Source organism: Tenebrio molitor, chromosome 6 (assembly GCF_963966145.1).
Source record: "Tenebrio molitor chromosome 6, icTenMoli1.1, whole genome shotgun sequence".
NCBI lineage: Eukaryota > Metazoa > Arthropoda > Insecta > Coleoptera > Tenebrionidae > Tenebrio > Tenebrio molitor.
The window spans coordinates 7,267,008-7,286,960 of NC_091051.1; the positions used below are offsets into that span (position 1 = coordinate 7,267,008).

At 37.4% G+C, this 19,953-nt stretch overlaps 1 protein-coding gene across 2 annotated transcripts in view; it reads left to right on the top strand.

Annotated features, from left to right (window-relative positions):
• The window catches only part of kek3 (kekkon 3), a 162,749-nt gene that overhangs the window by 78,604 nt on the left and 64,192 nt on the right, over window positions 1–19,953 (top strand). For both annotated transcript variants that reach the window (XM_069051985.1, XM_069051986.1), the window contains exon 3: window positions 14,349–14,397. The gene's annotated coding sequence lies outside the window, so the exon portion shown is untranslated. The remainder of the gene's footprint in view (window positions 1–14,348; window positions 14,398–19,953) is intronic.

A 19,953-nucleotide genomic window follows, 5' to 3' on the forward strand; every position in this document is an offset into this window, starting at 1 on the left:
TTTTTCGGATGCACTTTTTCGGACGCATTTTTTCGGACGCACTTTTCTGACCATGAACTGTGGCGCCATTGTTGGTCTGTTTAGTAAATTAACAACGAAACCGACAAAACCGAGTAAACCGACTGAAAACAAATGAATATTTGATAGTTCTGATGCTTATTTAGCATCAGAATGATGAAGAAATGTCTAATGCAACAGCCAAAGTGATGTCTAATGTCTAATAAAAAGTGCCTTTTGGCCTCGACTAGAAAACCGAGACTTGAACGAAAAAGATGCACTTTTTGGCCTTGCTACACAAATAACTATTGCAGGATCTATCATGCCACATGTAAAAAACTTGGCGTAATGATTGTCAGGCAAAAACCCTATAAATTCAACGATTACACACTCAGTTATCTGCACCGACCTCAGTTGTTTTTCAAACAAGAACTGATTTGGGATGGACAGACCGATTTGCGCAAATTATCTGAACGTGTGAACGTAGCATTGGAGGATCGGTCGCACTCTAGTGGAACTCATCGGTCAAAGGAGAAGAAAGAGAAGAGTTCTTGTCAATTGTAAAAGAGCGCTGCGCTCTCCACGGTCCTTTTTCAGTGTGCAACTTCTGGTGCGAGTTTATCGACTAAGCTGGCAATCATGTGCACAATTACTTTTAGTTCTCCGTTAAAATATTTACCCAGCCGATGGAAAACTTCTTAATCAGGTTGAATACGCCCTCAGCCATCGTCGGCTAATCACGAATTAATTCTGATAGGTGTAGCGAGCGTCCGTGGAAAAACTTATCGGTCGGCGAGGGTTTTTCAGACGGCGGCTTATCCCGACCCCCCCTTTTAACACGAACAAGTCAAATCAATAAGCCCATAGTGTTGTGGCAGAAAACCGTCGAATCCGATCGCTAAAAGAGTTAAAGTTGGCCGAACGACTACTATATCTCGAGATAAATTTCATCAAAATCCGTCCCGAATAATCAATCACACCCGAATCTTTTTCTTTAATGAGAAAAGTTATCCGGGGGCGGAGGGGTCCGCCCCCGCACTGTAATTATCGGTACACATAAGATTATTAAGGTCGAATTATGCTTTCGTCCGGGGCGTAACTGCTGATTGTGTCGAGTTAGTGGCCGTTAGTGCCACCATCTATATTAATACCATTGAAGGATTAACCCTAAATTGGTCGTCGCAGGATTACAGAAACAAAACGTATGGCTAACGAAGCTAATAGCATGCTTTACGGTACTCGTTAGCATGGCCTGTAGTAATTAGGACCGTGTGGTCGTAGTTATGGGAGATAATCTGGGTTCGACCCCCGTCTATGCGCAATCAAATAGTGCCGGGGGCTGTTTCAAATCACAATTTTCGAACAGGTGTTTTCGGACCGGCTTCGATGTTTCCCGGCGGTTTTTCTGGTTTAACAACGTGTTGCGCACGTGCATCCAACACTGCACCACCTTGTTTAATTAAAATATTTTGCACAATGCATTTTGTCCCGTTCTGTATGGCACTATCGAGCAATTTCAGTTTTTAATAAGCCGAGACTTGGACGACCACTTCAGTTTCAACGTTTTTGCAAATTAATATCGCACGGCAAATTTTTAATGAAGTGGAACGTTTGGGAACAGATTGGCGAACATGGTTTTGTGTTAAAACTACGATATTTTTTAAATCTAGGCGAAGTTTGATGATAAATCAAATTTAGCAAAACGTTCCACACATTAGCCGGCGCTCGAAACTACAGAAAGGCGATTTAAGCTTAAAATTAATTTTTAATGTCAAATGTGCAAGATTTATTTCACTTTTGAAACATTTCTCGAACGTTCTAGTACAGTAAAGTGTGCGAAATAGTCTTAGTTGGCAGTGTAGTAGGGGACACCAGTTCTGATGAGTAGACATTTATTTTGATTTTATTTATTAGAAACTAGCCACTCTATGCAGAATAGTAGAAGAAAATGAGTCGCAAAACGTAGCTTGATAGAGGTGTTGGATTGTCTCATGAGCTGTGACCTTGGAAATATCTGCGCGAAGGCGGAGCTATAAACCAGTGAAAAATCTGTAAACGAAAACATGCAAATAGACGAGAGAGAGACAACACTAACGTAACAAATGACGATGTTTTCCGGTCGGTTTGTAGCGCCTACTTCAGACCAGTATTCGTCGTTTGTGCAGATATGAGTCATAGCCCATGAGACAATCCAAGATCTCTAATGCCGAAAACTCATGTCCTATACTGTGTCACTAGGTGACAGATCAGGAGAGCGAGCTGGCAACGTTTGTAACGCTACTTGAACAGAATTACAGAAACTTTCGGTGCACCCCACGTAGATATACGAGTACATTAGATGACGACAATTTAAGAAAATGGAAAAAGTATGAAATAAGGCAATTATGTCAAAAATAAATAAAAGTATCGTGTTAAACCCATTACCCAATCATAGCACAATGAAGGCAAATTACAATATGGATTATCCTATATGTCCGCTTATAATAAAATAATTACTGAACAGATTTTGACAGGGTCTTCACTAATAGTGAAAGTATTTTTTGCGAGAGAGCGAAGTAGTAAGGAAAAAGATGAAGCAAGTAGGAGATTTTTTGTAGAAAACATTCAATGAAATCCTGGGCTGGGAAGGCGTTGGAAACCGTCAATTGTTGTGCTTTTTTAAAGCGTAGATTAATTGGAGCATGTTGACAGCTAACCTAAAATTTAGAGCCAAAAAAGTCTTTGTTTTTTTCTTTCTTTGGAATGTTTTACATTAAAAATAGAATAACGCAACGATTCCTATTCTCGAAGTAAATATCTAAGGGCATCCTTTGCTGAAAACAAACATGTTCAATTATGTCGCGATTAAACATAAACAAATGTCATTCATGTCAAACGGCGGGAAATTCAAACTTTACACTGTTCTAAACGGTTTAATTTTTCTAACGCCATTCAGCCCAGGATTTCATTGAACGCGCGATATATGCTAATGACAAGTTACTAGTTTTTGTATGTGTGATAGTCATTACAATTAAATTTACATATTTTAGTTAGGTATGTTTTATATAAAAAATACTTCTGTTTTCATGTTTAGACAAGATGAAATTCACCGAGGAAGTCGGGTCAACAGTTGACTAGTTGCATAAAATACAGAATGAATGTTTCTCTTGTTAAAACGAAAGCGGGTTAAAAATACAACAGAAATTAAATTAAAAATGCCACTTCCGTATTGAAACTTTCCTTTAATCTCCTGCTGTGTGCATAATAATGAGGAGGTCAACTTTTGATGTAATTTAATTACTGAACCGGAATTATTCATGAAGTCCGTTGCGTAATTGCTTTCAGGTAAATTTAGGTAGTAATTACATTTCCACAAAACTGAAATAAAAATAAATTGCTAGGGAAGATAGTTGACACTACTCATTCGGCTTCTTAAATTAACCTGTTCGACGAAAAAATGTATAAAGAATGGCGCCCCATTCAGAGTGGGAACAGATGAAAGGGTGCCATTATGACCGGTCTCGATTTAAAATTTTCACCAGCTTTGGAAAGACCTATTTGTTCTGCACCACTCTGTGTAGTTTCCATTGTTGGCAACTCCAGCACGATTTGTTGTACACGAGGCGTTATCTCCACGTGAAATTATCTGGCTCGTCAGCGACAAATAAACTTTTGACAAAGCAGGTGACAATGCCGTTAAGCCCCGCGCCTCTCTAAATAATTGAATGGTGTATTAGCAGCAATTACGAAGTTTTCAGAACGGAACTTCTCCCCGTTTTTCCGCGTTGAATTTTTTAAAATGCCGCGACCTTCCCGTCAAGCTCGCCTCCTAAAATATTAAAATAATCTCCATAACAGTTTCGGAATTTTTGAATACTGCATTTACATTCGTAAATGTTTTCTTTTCACTATGCCTGAATATAAATTTGAAGAGATGCCTTTGAAAAACCGGCGCTGCTCTCCCTCTTCCGACCGGCGAAATCTTTCCAGATTTCCCGGAGAAAGAAACAATTAACTTTACACAATGAGACAATACGTGACACGGGATTCGTCGACATAATCGGGGGTCGGAGATAAACTGACTGATTGACTGGGTTTATCATAGTCCCCGGCTGTCTCTTCCCGAACAAGAGTTCCGATTAGTTCTAGCTGGAGGGTGTGGGGTAACACTTGTCTCCGCGATATTTGACTTTAAAACGTAATCAACGGAGATTGTGAAGTTGGCTGGATGTGGAGGTCGGGCAGAGTTACGATTAACAAAATGATCGTTGAAATTTGCGGGGTTGCGTAGTACTTAGCGGGGGTGGCAAGCAGACTGTTTGCAATTTGTGTAAAGTGGTGCGGTGCCAGGTAACTATAATGTGTTGTTTCCGGCTGTTCGACATAACCTGCAGTGCAGCTCAGATTTGTTAATTTCCGAAGTTATCTCAACTTCGATGAGATCCGAACCGTCAAAGGCGCCATTATCGTCTGGAGCAGATACATGCCAGATATTTCCACAATTTCTTACATGATAAGGCTTTCAAGACAAACTTGTTCACCCTGCACTTCGATTTATTAATCTTCACCCTGAAAGCATATTTCACTCCATTTTACAAACATACGAGTCTAAAACTCCAAAGTATCCGTTTTGCATTCTGCGAGAGCGTTTTTCTAATTTGAGCATTTGCAATAATTCACAACACAAAAAATGCGTGAAACGTCAACGTTTCGTGGGCAGTTCCAAATATACCTAGTGGGGGGGGGGTATTTTTAAAATCTTGCTCGTTTGACAAAAAGGGAGATATTTTCGATTCGGCATTGCTAAATTTAATGTCTTCCCACACATGTATCCCTGACATTGAAATGTTGAGTTTATTTCTGTGAAGAGTTGGAAAAAATGGAAATCAGCACAAAACTGTTCATTTTAATTTAATTCCAGCTGCCGTCATGGATCCAGCCGAGTTTGCTATTCTGCCAGCACTATTGTCACGGTTTTTCTGCTGATTCTTCCCACATATTTATATCTGCACCACTTTTAACTGATTTTGCTTATTTTTTCCAGAACTGAGTTGACAGCTGAAATCAAATAAATTTCAAAAGCCGCACCACTCAATCGTGACGTCAGGAACGTCAGGATAATATTATCCTTATCCCTATGGCTTGCTTGTAAAACAATCAAAGTTTTTTTCACTCTACTCAATTAATTTTAATCAACTGAGAAAACAGTTGATTTGCTATAGTGCGATATATCCTATTTATCCCACGCATTTCAGACAGGTAATGGCTTATTTACCGCACGCCGTGTGGTTCTCCGGTATGCCTTGAGGTAAAGTAAACACCTAAAGGAAAAAAATACAACAGGTAAACTGGATAATTGATATTTGAGTCGTGATTGTTCTGGGATTAGAACTAAATTAACGATTGACGCTGCCATTTCAACGTCCGAAGATTTTCGTGTAGAAAACTCGTTCTCACTTCCCAAACTTTTCCAAAAACGAAAGTAGTGTAGTTGTTAAACCGTTTCTACGATTCTGGAAACAGTGAGAGTCTACTTCTACTTTGCATAAAAATGTATCCATTCTAAACATTCCATTTGCAAAGAAAATTTAATAAAATTGTATGGACTACCACAGTTCTATCGCTCTTATATGATTACACAAAACTAACTCGCTTTGCGCCCTTCTTGTTGTGCAACTTCATTTGTGTGCGGTAATAATGTCTATATCCCAGAAGTTGTTAATGTGGAAATGAGCAAAAATCTCGCAAACATGTTTCTTAGTCTTGATTAATTTTCGAAACTTCTTGGCGTTTAATCTAACGGGCCTTCAAATAAATTTATATTTAGAGCAACCTATGGAAATTCAATTGTTTGCAACATTTTTCCAGCGTAGAAAATGACACAAGAAACGTCTGACATTTTAACGAAATAAAATTAGGTTAGAAAATATTTTTAATTTTTGTAGTGCATTCTCCCTATTCCCTCTCCACGGAATATGACAATATGAAATTGGGAAAAAGCTTACTATGTAACCTGTCTAACTCCGGAGAATAATTGGTTACCTACAAAAATTACTTTACACTGTTAACAGAATTAGAATGTCGCCTACGTCTACTCTAAATATATATGTTTATTTGAAGGCCCGATATAAATTTGTAAATTACCTTCTCAGTTTTTAATGGATGAAATCTTTTCATATATTTTTGATGCAATTTATAAAATGAAATCTATCAAGCTTGTAGGTTGTATCCACCATATTTCCTACGATGAGCTCTTGAAAACTTTGCAGCTTAGTGTTGCTTTGACGATTTTTTTATTTCGAACGACAAATCGAGATTGAGGAAATATGAATATGAAAAATTCACTTGCAGTGTTCGCCAGAAGCACAGTAATCATATTTTTTATATAAACAACAGTTTGTCGTCACTGCCCTAAGGATAAAAGCTTTCAAAAATAGAATTTTCTCTAATCGAATTTAATAGTTTCTGATCTTGTAATGATTTAATAATAGTTCAACAATTTAGATTTAGAATTTAAACAAAGTGCTTGCGTCCTAAATTCTTCAGTGGTTTACAGAAAGGGTTATTTTATTTGAGTTGTCGTTGGGAGAGTTGTGGGTCAGGGGCGGTACGCTCGCAGGTCATTGGAAACATTTTAATGAATGAAAAGTCGGAGTCGTGTCGTGTCAAAGCTTATTTAATCACGAATAACTCTGTAAAAAATTGGCAAAAATTAACAAAGCGATAATGGCGGTAATTGTTGCGAGGGTTTTTTTCCGTCGACGGGGCGCGTTGTTAATTATCCTTTCAAGAAGCCTCGCCTGTTATAATAAATTGCGCAGGTCGTTATCGATTGGGGTAATAATTTTCAAAAATGCCGTCCCGTTTAATTGCGGCGGATTTATTGTGAAAGTCGGCGGCATTAAGCGGTCTTAATTAACAATGAAAATGATTAGGTCGCGATTTCTTCGGATTGAGTGATACATATTTCGTTTGCGATCATTCGCGAAGACGCGATCTCGCTTTTGTTGCGAACGTGAAAAGAGAAATTTCCTTTGTTGATTCTGTTGGTATTTGCAGAAATGCCAACGTCTCAATTATGCATTCCCCTTGTTGAGTTCTTCCTCGAAATATGCGTTTACACGCAATTCTACAATATAAATTTGCATATTTATAAATAGATAAAGAGGTTTCGCTTGGCGTTTATAAAAAAAAAACGGACGTATTTTCGCGCCCCCCGATAATGAAAATTCCTCGCATCGCTAAGTAAAAATCGTAACGGGAGGAATTATTCGTTTTCGATTTCCTCGACATCGAACATGATTAAAGCAGACACTGTGTCCTTTACCCCGAATCAGTTCGGAGTTTCATTATTCAAAGCGGCCGCTTTATGGGGGGCGAGATTTATGGCGGGAAAGATACATGAAAAGAAATTACTACTTTCGAACTAAAATTATAGGATTAGGTTTGATGGATGGCTCGCATGCACCTGGAAAGGGAAAGGAGGGCTGCAGTGCACGGATCCTGCTGAAAAATCTGGCATGCTACCGCAGGAATCCCATTGATCCGCGCACAAAAGCACAATATTTGTCCTAATTAACCCGAGTTTGGTCTTCAAATAATTTGGATGCAAATTATTGAGGTTTATTTAAACAAGTGTGCAGCGGCGGACGAGTTAATGGCGAGATATAAATAAATTCGTTTGAATTGTGAAATTTTAATTGGATCGATCCGATGAGCAGGTCCTGCCCCGAGGACAAAGACAACATTTTCGGTTGAATCAACGAATTAATTTTCAATCAGGAAAACAGTGAGCAGCGGTTGAAAAAATGTAATTACATTATTCGAGTGCACTCTGCGAGAGACATTTTCATTTGTGAGTTCGTGTCTTCAAATGTAATATGCTTTTTAAGTTAAACAAACCGAGCGAAATACTAATTGTCTCTTCTTTGTAAACGAGAAAACTTTAGAAAAATTCATTTTGCTTTAGTCCGCCGACATCAGTTTTTTCCTGGACGCCTCTTAAGGAATGGCGATAATTAAAATTTTCTCACTTTTGCGACAATTAGGGATTCCCGTCCGAGTTTAATTCGCCCTCTTCGCCCCCTTCGCCGGTTTAATCACTTTTTCTTTTATAAAACAATTCATTGGGATAGAGGAACTGGACGGTCGGGACGTGCAAAAACAATCGGATATCTAGGACCCGGTGCTTAATTTAATTCCACTCTGGATATCCTTCATTAGACCGTTGACGTTTTCGACATTTCGCACGAATAATAAAATATTAAAGCTACCCCCTGACCCCTTTCTGAGAATTTAATTAATAAAGGGCCCACACGTGTCTCCTCGCCGTTACCATGGCTGTCAATGGGGGCCCGACTTCAGTTATCATCACCAGGCAGGCTTTTAATATCTGATCTGGTGAACCTTTGTTCCAACATGCACACTTCTCGAGATGTGTGGATTGAATCTTAATTTAGGATCAGCTTACTTCGAGGTCCTCCCCGACGCTGCTTAATATGCCGTACATAATGTGTAGCGAAGATGAGCCATCAGTTAGATTATTATAGATAAGTTTGTTAAACAGATAAGGACGGCGATGATTTCTCCACCGCATCCTCGTACACTTCGCCACTGTTAATTATCCACCTTAAATATGCTACGAAAACATCAAAAAGATTTCCACGTTTCCCGACCCACATTTCTTTACAACATTTCCACTTACAAGCCATTATCGCAAATTCAACAAGCGATAATTAAAATAAAATCGCAACTCCAATTCCGTTCAACGGTAAAATTAAAATTTGTTCTTAAGCGGAAAACTTAATTAAAGCTGTAAACATTTATCTTGTTTGCTTTTATTTGATTTATTTGATGTTGTAAAATGGACCAAAACTGGCAAATAGAATACGGTACAACTTCTTCTTATTCGCATTTGCAAGTAATCATTTCCAGCCAGTACTTTAATGATCCTTTTATACAGTGAGATCGAAAAAAAAAATTTGAGTTGGCTGAGACCAAGAATTTCAGTTGGCAATTTGTTAAAATTTCAATTATCAGATGTCACTCTTAAAAGTTAGGTTAGTGATTTTAAGAATGTTGAAATCTTGATTTTCATAAAGGTGTGCATTATGTGTGATTGTGTGACTTGTCGGTTGTAAAAGAATCATGAGAAGCTCCAATCGTATTTACGAACTAGAGTAAATGTTCGAATTGTCTGCCTTCAGCTTCCAAACATAATGTTACTCTCTTTGCTTCATGTTTTCAAATCAAATCATCAATTAAATTGCAGTTATCAATTACGTGCATTAATTCGAGAATTGTGCCAGGCCTGTTTTTGAACACGTTGTTTTTCAGGAATGGAAAAACAAAATAATCAAGGCAAGTTGTTGATAAGTGCGTTGAAACTACTCCGAAATGACAGTTACTATTGTAATTAATGACATCTGATGACATTTGAATTAAATTTTTACGTGCTGCCAACTGAAGTGTATTAATCATGGCCATCTGGATTTTTTTTTTCGATTGCACGGTATTTCATACAATCGATACAAGGATTACGACACTGCGAGCAGTTTTTAGTGGAAACACTAAATTTAAGACGCTCACGGTAAAGCTAATGGCTAATGAGATTACCCCAGCTATATTTTTACTAATTCAAATTTAAACACTAATGATCCGACTAGTTTTTGTTAAATTTATCTCTCATACTAAAATTATTGAGAACTGAATAACAACATTTTTTGTTCTGTCTTTGCAACGAGATCTGATATACAAAGTAATATTACATTTTAAAAAGAAAAACTTACTTTTCTCATCTAATGAAAGTATGCAGATTCCAGTTTCAAGAAGTTCTACCACCCCTATTGGAATTTTCAAACGAAGTTTTCTTGAAACGAAATAATAGACAAAGCTAGATATTCCGTTAGTTTAATTTTATTTTTATGAAGATTCAAATCAAATGCCACGAGACCAAAGGTTTTTAAAGGCTAAATCCGAAACAATTTTATTTGATTCATTTCTCCAGAGAATCTCTTATGAAGTGTGAAACATTTTCAGTTTAATTTGTTTTACTGCCGTCGACTTTATTTTATTTTTTCTATAAAGTCGAGTCTAAAGTGAGACACTAAATATTTTAACCATGTCTAAAAGAATAGAATTTCGTTTGATTTATTTCTTCAGAGAATTTCTTTAAAGCAGTAGAAATTTTTTTCAGACCCAAATCTTTTATTGGAGTCGGCCTTATTTTAATTTCTCTAAAGAGGAATGAATTTCGCTTGGTTTATCCTCGAAAATGTCTTCAAGGAATTGAAAATGTATTTATAGTTAATTTTGTTTTACTGGTGTTGATTCTGTTTCTATTTTTTCTAAATAAGTCAAGTCTAACATGAGAAAACTAAATGAATATTTTTCGGACGGTTAAAGCCGCGATGAAACAAATATAATTTCGCTAAATAACAGGAACGAATTTCATTTGATCGACTCTTTTCCGAGATTTCGGGCGATTTGCTGGAAATTGCTGGACGAGGCAAAACCGAGTCCAACAACAGCAATGAGTCTGAAATATTGTTTTTCCACTACTACATTAGAAGGCGGCATTATTTACTCCTGAATCAAACTCAGAAGTAGAATTTTTCTCCTACTGGTTAATAATTTTTTCATTATTAACCATTGGTTAATAATAGAAAAGCAGTTGATATTTATCACTAGATTTCCATTTAAATCAAATAGGTAATCAAGGCAATTGTGGGTATTGACATTACCGTATTAACAATCAAACATTTTCATCTGAAATTCTCCATTTATATTAATAATAAATTGATCAATAAATAATACATTTGTCTAACTAAAAACTAAAAACACATCAGACCGTTAAGACAGAACAAGTCGTATCGCCGCATCTGTCAAAATAATTTTATTAATAATTATTAGAAAGGGTTTTAATGTATCTAGTAGTGAAATTTTTTTTATATGCACCACGGTAGAGAAGTCCCTCATAACCTTCGCGCCTTAGATCCCTCGGCACGCCTCAGGATCTAATCTTGGCGCTCTGGCTATAACTATGAACTTCTCTACCTTGGTGTATAAAATACTATTTCGTCCATGTATCATACATTACTTCTTAGTCGATTGCAATAAAAAATTTCATTCCGTTGTTAAAGTGACATTTGATTCATAATAATTTTGAAAAATGTGGGCTGTTTAAAACTTCCTTAACACACTGAGTGTTGCCAGGGTGTTATTGACAACTTAACTGTTGTCGATTATTGCACGTTATTCATTGCTTAACAACAACGGACGAAAAATATTTTTCGGCCTAGGACGAAAAATAATACTGACTTTTTCGTCCAGATACTCAAACCGAAAAATACTAGTTTAACGTGAAGAGGTAAAAGAAAAAGATAAAAATCAAAAATTTAAACAAAACAAAGATTTCCAAGACCTCTTCCAGTTAATTGGTTTCTGTTCATTCAACATTTCACTTTCCACAAAAAGGAAAATTTCAAATTTTGTTAATTAGTATTTTCTAAGGGACGCTTCACCCTTTTAATTTGGACAAAAAGTAGTGTACTCAGGTCCATTTTATCCAGCACTCCACATTCGTGGTTTCTGATTACTGGTAGGCTCTAGGATAAAACGTTTTAATTCCTGGGCGAAGTTCGGCAACCCTTAAAGTGGTAGTCTTTGTTTTTCATCAAAACTTCCGAACCCTTTGATATCGAGTCCTGAAACGTAGGACGGGCCACATCAAGTTACGTGTCTCTTCATGTATATGCATCCAACTTCCACCTGGAATCGTGAAGCGATGCGTGTTTGTCCACGACGATAATTGTCAAGCGGAGGCTCCACCGGAGGCCGAACCTCCGCCCCAGCGGCCCGACACGAAATAAATTTTTCACCGATCGTGCGGGGGCGGATTCTTTCCGTTACCGTAGTAAGATCGATGCAAAATCCATATTCATACGAATAATGCAAATCACCGCAAATAACTTGGGTATCTACGTGTGCGTTTGGTGCGCTCTCTGGCATTAATAGTTGACGACGGCACCGCGACCGGAATACTTAAGCGACACAACGAATTCACCGCCGCCGCCAATATTCACGTCCACTCTAATTAGTCAAATTGCTACGGCAACGTCAAATTAAATAAAGAGTACACGTAGACCGTAAAATGATTACAGGCGGAGACATTGATGGAAGTGGGAACCTAATTTTGTTATTGCTATTAATTTTTTTTACAGCGAACGGTGATAAATTGATTAGTTAATACTTGGTGGCGCCGGTTCGCAACAAATACTCCCACACCGCAAATGCAATTGGAAAGTTTTATGGCGATCCGTGCGCGACTTAGTGAGTTAATGGTCGAAAATCAATTGGCAGCAAAGTGGATGGATTCACCTTAATCTGGGGATGTGCCGCAGCAATCGTCGTGGTTCTTATCTGTTTAGCAAAGCTGTAATCCCACAGGAAGGTCTCCGCAGTCCAAGTCGACGACAATGGGGTCCCCTACCCCACACCAAACAAAGCTGCAGAAAAATTTGTCCCAACCAAAAAATCTACAGATAACAAGGGATGAATAATAATTGAAATGCGATCGTTATTGCACAAAAATATACTCTTTTAACTCTAACTGACAATAAAATGAATATCGTTTATGCAAAAATGGTGGATGCGCCGGGAAAATATTCGGAATTCGAAAATGATTCGCGGTTTGCGGTCAGTTTTGAATAAATTGCTTTTTTAAAGTTAAAATCGCGTTTCGAGAGTGACGGCAAAAAATAAAAATTTTGTGTTTTGTTGGTTTATTAAAAAGCGACTGGCCGGTTCACATATCCGATTTTTAATCAAGCACCGCCACTTAAGTCGAACGTCGGCCATTAAACATCGGGTAAATTACCCAGATGTTTGAACGAACGCCGCCCCCGAAATCCCACCGGAAAAAATAACAGCCAGACATTAATGTAGAGGTGAATTATTAACGAGACATTACTATCTAATTCTTTCAAAATTCATTGTTTCCCCCTAATTAATATTTACATAAACCGATAATGTTTGGGAATTGGGTCACATTTTGTCGTGTTGTTTCATTAAACATCTCAATAACCCTCGGTGTCGATCGATTCGGACGAAATTCCGTGTCAAGGATTGCGTCGTTACGCATTTAGTAAGCGTCAACGATAACAATTCGATCGAATACAATAAAATAATTTTTATGCAATACAGCCATTCTGAATATGTAACAGAGTCGATAAAAACGTGCAGCGGCATGTAAATATGCAGGCGTGATCATGAAAAATTGTCCCTCTGTATGGATTTCATTTTCAATTGTAAATGGAAATTTGTAAGTGGAAAATCTCGTTGAAAAAATCTCATAAGGGACATTCCAGCACAATTGTCGGTAATGTCCTGGAGACGATGATTGCGATAAAAAGTTAGTCGGGATCAGGACAATTTTGTCTCTTGTCAAAAGCATCTATATCGTATTGTGGCACTTTGCTTCAATTACCTCAGTTGTTTCTGTTGGGAGTGGAAAGGAAAATCGATGGTAATTTTTACACTGAGTGGTATTTGAGCAGGAGTTATGGAGCTCTTATTTTTTATTGTTGAGGCAAAGACAGATATCACAAAAATTCGATCCGGTCACGAGGGCAACAAGATGCTTGTTGGAGAGCGTCTTTAAACTCCTCCACACCAAATTTTAATTAGCCATGGCTAGTTTTGTCCGAAAAACTTAAATTTGAGCATCACTTTCGCAAACGTCCAATTTAAAACCATCACAGTTCCGTGTTCGCCAGATAATTATTTTTAAACGAACCAATAAAATGTTATTGCAAATTTTATTGCGGCATATTTAAAGTCGCATAAATCATTTTATTGCTGTTTCAGGAATTTTTAGCATCAACTTTATTGCACTTATACACCCTGATTTATGACAGCACCTATTATGTAGGTATGCCACGCTGATAAAGTTATTGCCCAACGAAAATATTTTCCTACTTTCACAATAAATAAAACGAAATATTTATTATTTGAGACGTAACAGTCGGCGATAACTCACACACGAGATAAGAAAAAATGTAAAAGAACCCATTCGCTTTTCTTGCGAACGTCAAAAATCTCATCTGGTCGATTGTGACCATTTAATTTACGACTCGTGTACAGCTGGAAATCGCTTATCTTGTGTAAATTCCACCCGGTATGGCACGAACTCGTTGAAGTGGGATGCTGCAGTTTGAGAGTAATGCAATTACCGGGGGACCCAAAGAGCATGTGCTCTTCGTGCATTTCAAATGGTGCTATTAGTCAAATGGGGCGCCGCCGCGATTCAATTATCTACTGTTTCTTCAAGTCAAAAAAATTCCAACCTCTGACACCATGTTTTCTTCTTTCAGGTTTATTCCACTGTTGCAGAACACTCACCTCGGTCATTCCCTAGAAAAGGTGAGTCGCACAAATTGAAATTCACGTGTCACTAATAAGCTCTCACACTAATGTGTGTTATTATTGTTATTACAATATAATTGCTATGTGTCATGTGACATGACAATTATCGCGTTTGTCGCACAATGCAGACACCAGGGCTTTATTCTGAAAGACATGGCTCGGTGCGGGATATGACAATTATCGAATAAAGAAGTTCGGTCTTTCAGGTCGCGTCAAACTGATTTCCTTCAAAGGAATAATGGAGAGAATCGTATTGAACACTCCGTGCACTATGAAATAAGCTCCAAAAGACTAATTTCTTTGTAAATGTTTACTCTTTTTATTGTGGCAATTATCTTTGACATCTGACAGCTTTGACAGAGTACCGCATAAGTGCGATTATTTCAATTGAATAATATTTACGTCAAAAAGCAAGCGGATTTTATAAATAACTAGCTTTTACCCGCGGCTTCCCCGCAAATTTCAGAATATTTTAAAATTATGTTTCTACTTTCATGTATTGTGATAAACGCAGTAATTTCAATATGAAGTTTGTCTTTTTACGAAGAATAATTAAAACTTTACTGTAGACTACTTTTTTCTTCGACTATATAAACAAAAAGATCAATACGATAAGAAACTAACACTATGATCACTTACCGATTCATGAAAATACGCCAACATAACACTTTTATTTTCAGGTGTAACCTTATTTAGATCCTCCTATTGTTTGATTGTCTCGTTTGATTTCAGATACCTGTCTTTTGATTTTTACGGTATTAAGCTATTTGAAGCTTGTTCTGCTTCATTTAAGACATCTTCCGGTAAAACACAATCATTCAAACACATTTTGCAAAATTGCTACTTTTATAAACAACCAAATGTAACTATGACACCTGAACATATCATGCAAACGCGATTTCCAACTCGAAAAAACTGTTTTTGTGCTTAACAGGCTTAAAAATGATAATAGGGGTTGCTTTTTGTGGGTGTCAAGTGGCGAAGGTGACGATATACTCAGAGGATGAAATAGGGGTGAAGCGGCGAAGGTGAGGGTATTTCCAACTCGAAAAAACTGTTTTTTTTCTTAACACGTTTGAAAATGGTAGTAGGGGTTGGTTTTTGTAAAATTAAAGTAGACAGTAATTTTCTTCTTGTTTTGAAGATCAAGTGTACAAAATTTCATCAAAATCGGAGTAAAACTGTAGATTTGCATACAAAATATACAAACAGACATTCAGTTTTATATTATATAGATTAAATAATAGAGGTCCATGAATAGAGTCCTGGGGAATTTCAAATGATTTGTTTATTTTATCAGATTCAACGTCACGACAGGATACTAATTGTTTTTTAATCCGAGGAATGAATTGAACCAATTTATTAGTGAATAACACAGACAGGATATAATTCGTGGTGCATGAGCGAGGAAGAAGTTGAAAGATCAGGAGATGTTGTGGACATGTTAGTGTCCTGGTAGATTTTTGTTGTTAAGTTTTTGTAAGAAAATGAAGTTATGAATGTGTAGGTACTAGCAAGTTGTGTGTGAAGTTATCTAATTTTGTGTGGGGTCGGCCGGCGCGTCTCCTTTCTGAAAAAGTACGCTTAATACTTTGTCGGAGGCAGCGAAATATCAAAAGAAGGCGTCCTGAATGGAGATAAATGTGTCACAGATAAGACCCGGCGCAAATCTTATTCATGTGTGAGAGTTCGCCAGGATAGAAAGGCACGTCCTCGTTGGAGTCCGCAGCACGCGCTGGTTTCCTGGGGGCGGCAGCGGCGCCGAAACTGGCTAAGTATCCCTTAGTTTGCGTGACATGCCGCCGGCTGCGGAACTTAATGCCGATATTTCTAAAGAAACTCGCCTACCATTTGCCAGCGTCGAGGTATTTTATGCAGCTTTATGGCCGAAATAAATGGAGGGAAAGAAAAAACGGACACGATACTGATCGGATTTAATTGATTCGGTTCAAGGTTCCGGCACGATTTCCACTCGAGAGAAAAAAATCCGGTGTGTTTCGTTCCGAATTCATGCACCGACGAAAAATGACAAGTAATTAGGATTGTGTGCACGTGTGAGCGCTCCCACGTTCCCGAAATGCCGATTATTTCCTTATCGCCACATCTATGATGGATTGCTGCGTATGCAATAACCATTAGGGGCACGCGTTCTCCAAAAAAAAATCACCGTGTTTACGCACCACGGCCAATCGTAAAACGCGCCGATTAATAAATCGTCAATTAGCGGGACGGGAAAGCCGCCGCCGACGGGTTATTGACGCGACGCGACGCCCCTGGTAAAAATCACGCAGACCCAAATCCGTCCAAATAACAAAATACTTAGCTTGGTTTGGAAAGCGTCACGCATTTTTCACGTTTAATACTTTGAAGATCCATGAACTAAAAAATGTTGCAATAAATATGAGATCATGCCACCCACTTCACTATTTATATCGTGCGTTCAATTAAATTTATCCTCAAAGTTGGCGTTGCATAGTCGATTGTGTGCGCAGTATGCGGATTACGGATCACGGATCAGCTGTTTATATACGTTTTTACACGAGTGCACCACGCACCGTTCACAATCGACTTTTCAACGCCAACTTTGTGGATAAATTTAAATGAACGCACGATACTTCTAAAGGTCAATCGGGAAAGGGTAAAATGTACCTAATGCACAAGTAAAATTAGAATGAAATGACGATTTTAGTTAACGTATCGTTTTGATAATGTTTGCTTTTAGTGTTTTCTTGTTTTTTCTAGAACTTTACTCTTTATTCTGATCATACATAATATATTATTCAGATTTCTTCAAGAGGCTATGCTAGTTTAGGACTGGATATTATATTCTTTTCAGGGTTTTTTAGTGAACAATAAAACTTTTGTTGGCTATATTTTGAGTACCTAGAAATAGAACCACAATTAAGTTTGTTATGAGTAATTAGGTACAGTGGCCGGCAAAAAAAAGTGAGCCATCATTTAAATGACAGTGACATTAAAGCATTAATTACACATTTGGATTTTTATGTGACAGAAAAGTGATGGCTAGTTTTTATTGCCGGCCATTGTACTATCGACTAGCGAAAAAAACTGGTACAGTGGCCGGCAAAAAAAGTTAGTCATCATTTAAATGTCAGCGTCATTGAAGCATTAATTACACATTTGGATTCTGACGTGACAGAAAAGTGATGGCTATTTTTATTGCCGGCGATTGTACATGGTGTTGCTTTAGACACTTCCAAAACTCAATAAAAAATGTGAGTTTTGGAAGTCTCTATAGTAACATATTGTACCAGTTTCAATTTCACCAATCCCAGCGACTCGCTTCAGTATTACTAAAAAATCGGACAGGTTTCCAAACAGCTAAAATAATTATTGATATCGGAACAATCAGCGAAAAGTTTACTTCGAATTCGATGATGCTCAACTCTGATTGGTCAAGTTGAGGATGTTTTTTCTGGATTATCGCTTGAGATAGGACTTTATTTCTTTAAAATTGAGATTATCGCATTTACACAAATACTCCCTTTCTTCTCTGGAGAGGCAATTTTGAGACACCCTGTATATGCATTTAATCATTTAGTCGTAAAATAAATAAGACAGGAACTGTCAACATGAATCAATCAATATAAGTGATGCAATCATGGTATCACAAAGATATGTAAATATTAACATGACATGAATATAGATATTCACTTTTGTTCTCTTGAATATTATGAACGTGAACTAAAAGAAAACATTTAAAGAAAAAGTTGGGTTAACAAAAAAATTTGCATCAAAATTGAAGTACGATTTACTGTCACCTCTAGCTTATTCGCTCGATTTGATTTCCATTTCTTTCAAAATCACAAATAAATTCCTTGGCAGGAAACAATTTTCCCTACTCTCAAGTAATGTGCTCAAAGCAAAGCACTTATCGACTATTTTGAGAATATTGAGGAGTCAGACTTTCAGACAATAGTTATTTACATTAGATACAAATGCGGTAGGCTCCAGTTTACAGCGCGAGGTTTTTAGATTGAAACACGACCGCGCAGCGGGGGTGTTTTAGCAAAAACCGATCGATGTAAAATACCTACCGCATTAGTAATGTATTAATCTTTTTGGCCGACAACTCGTTTTCTCAAATTTGAAATTTGCTGTAACCAATAATTTTGCAAAACCTGTCAAAGACTGACATTTGATTAATAAAATACCAGAAAGAGTTATCTATTATACCGATAACTGATATGCTTACGATTTATACCACAAGATGGCGCCATCAGAATTAATTCACAAATTTCTCAGATAAAAACAATTAAATTATGTTCATTTTCGAAAACTGAACGGATCAATGGTGTAGCGGTATCTTGTCTTAGTATAAATGGACTTTATTTATGATAAGTTAACAGTTTTTTTGGAGGTCCCTGAAAGCTTAAAATTTGGTATTTTACACACTCCGTGCGGTAAAATGACAGATTAGTATGTAAACATGTCATTTAGAGTTGAGGAGGCCAAAAAGTATATTGAAGTTCAAAGAAATTATTCTTAAAATGTCCAAATGGTTCCTAGGAAGACACAAGTTTTCACTGTGAAGACGAATCAATTTAATTACAAGTTTCTTGTATCTGATTTTTACGTACTCAAACTGTAACAAAAAAAATTGTTGTGTGTTGTTAGGAAATTTGAAATTACCAGCGTTGTATTGCATTAACAGCTTAACAATTAGTTTAATTGTCTTTTCGAATTGAACTGGAAACAATTAATTCATGTAATTAATCGTGATCGATTCAGTACTGTTGTGAAGACATTTTGGGCAATTCTACCAGAGGTTTGCTTTTGTAAATTTAAACCTCGACGAGCCAATTAGTTTCTCATCGTTTTGCCCTTTGCTCTTTTCTCTTATTTATCTTTAATACTAAAAAATGAGTGGAGAAATTAAATACGGTGTGACGTCCCCCTCTATTTTTAGCCTTTCTGGTTTCCCTCCCCGATAACAAAATGCGTCGATTAATAAATCGCCAATTAGCCGGACTTGAATCGTCGAAAACCCCCGGTCAGCTATTGACATGCCGAGCATCCGTTTGTACTAGTCGGGAAGTTGTTGAGAATTGACCCAATAATACGTACAAATAGGGCTAATTTATGGGTATTGCGGAAGCAAATGGAGTGGCCCCCGGAGCGTCCGACATTAGCATTCGGACCTTACGGCCACTTGCAAATATAAAGCCTTTTGTTACACCTATAATTGTCCGTTGGCATTTTTGGGCCCGCCATTTGAATTTGAAATGCGCGGGATTTATTCAAAAGGCGAAAAATGTAAATCGCCACCAATTAAGGCCCGCCCAGTGCGAGAATGGCGGATGCGCCGGGCACCAAAAATATTCGCATAATAAGCGGAAAATTTTAATTACGTCCTAATTACTTCCGTCAACATTAAGTAGACAGGGCGGACTTCCAGATTTGTTCGAATTCGCGGCGCAAAAAATCGCAGACGCTAATTAGGGAATCGATGATTAATGTCCCCAAGTTGGCGCATTTTCTTCGCCGACGCCACTACTATTTAGTTCAGATTAATTGCATTACTTACTTGAT